We start from the raw sequence: 1126 nt of genomic DNA, 5'->3' as shown, positions 1-1126 counted from the left end.
ACACTTGTAGGAGCCATAATGAATATTTTAAGAGCTGATGTTTAACAGTTTAGTTGTAAAATATTTGAAATGCTCCTTTAAGTTGGTTGTTAGTGATGTCACAGCCACTTAAACGTCAGATATGGTTAAGCAGCCTAAGGAGCAACATAGTTTTTTGACGGTTCGTTTAAGATTGAATCTTGTAACTTTGTTTTTTGCTTTTAAAGTAAAGTTTTTTGGAAAAGAGTTACTTTGTCGGAAGATTCATTACCAGTCAAGCTTATTGCCAATGGTTTGCTTAATAGTGGCGCTAAAGAGGATTATTGGATCGATAGAAGATTGCCGCTACAACACCCTTAAATCAGGTTGAATTTCTTTTTAACTCACCGAGTGAAGTTAAAATCCACTTTCAGATTATCCACACAATTATTGTCAGTGCCGCAGTTGATTTCGAACCCTAACTGTGGAAAAGAGTATGAAATAATCACGTTTGTTCTGAAAAAGTTACATACAGTCTGACTGCTTACTCAAACAAACAGTTGAACATATTTTAGGAGGCATGATGATTCCTGCACTTTTCACAGTACTGCAGACCTCCTAGTATGTTGAAGCCACTCACTAGAAGTATTTTTTTTTTCGCTCAACTTTTTACAGTTAATGTTCTGACAATGAAGACCACATGTAAGGAGTATGAGCAAGTTCAAAGTGACCAGTAAATGTTAAAGATTACTTACAGGATGAAAAGTAGTTGTCTGAGCCTTCAGGGCGAGACTTGGGCTGAGATTTAATATTTCAGAAGGCAAACCCTCAAAGGTGAATGTGAGTTCATTGGACAGTACATTGAGAGCATCTTCAGGACAAGGCTGCAAGAAGAGGCATTACTGTAAAATACTATTTGTCAAGGTTGTGAGGGTCTGACTCTTTAATACAACATGTCAAACATGAATGTATGACAGAGGCTGTGGCTTTCTACTTCTGTTGGACTTCTGTATGTATCACCCACATTTCCCCTCAGGGATCAATAAAGAATCTTTTTCCAAAAGCCAAACATATACCAGATTTTAACACAGTGTATGTAACTCACCTCAACAAAGAAGTTCACATCAAAGCACTTTGGCTGTTGTAAGTCAAGATCAACTGATTTGTT

General features: G+C 36.9%; 1 long non-coding RNA gene across 1 annotated transcript; it reads right to left on the bottom strand.

The window, feature by feature from the left end:
* Positions 1 to 361: 361 nt before the first annotated feature.
* Positions 362 to 1123, bottom strand: LOC104939666 (uncharacterized). Its single transcript, XR_003461966.1, has 3 exons — positions 1064 to 1123; positions 714 to 842; positions 362 to 440 (listed from the first exon to the last, which is right to left on the bottom strand). It is a non-coding gene; the product is annotated as an uncharacterized LOC104939666 (long non-coding RNA).
* Positions 1124 to 1126: the final 3 nt, after the last annotated feature.

This window comes from Larimichthys crocea, unplaced genomic scaffold, assembly GCF_000972845.2.
Source record: "Larimichthys crocea isolate SSNF unplaced genomic scaffold, L_crocea_2.0 scaffold41883, whole genome shotgun sequence".
Lineage (NCBI taxonomy): Eukaryota > Metazoa > Chordata > Actinopteri > Sciaenidae > Larimichthys > Larimichthys crocea.
Note: the sequence above shows the minus strand (reverse complement) of the source record. Positions and strands in the feature narration are given on the sequence as shown.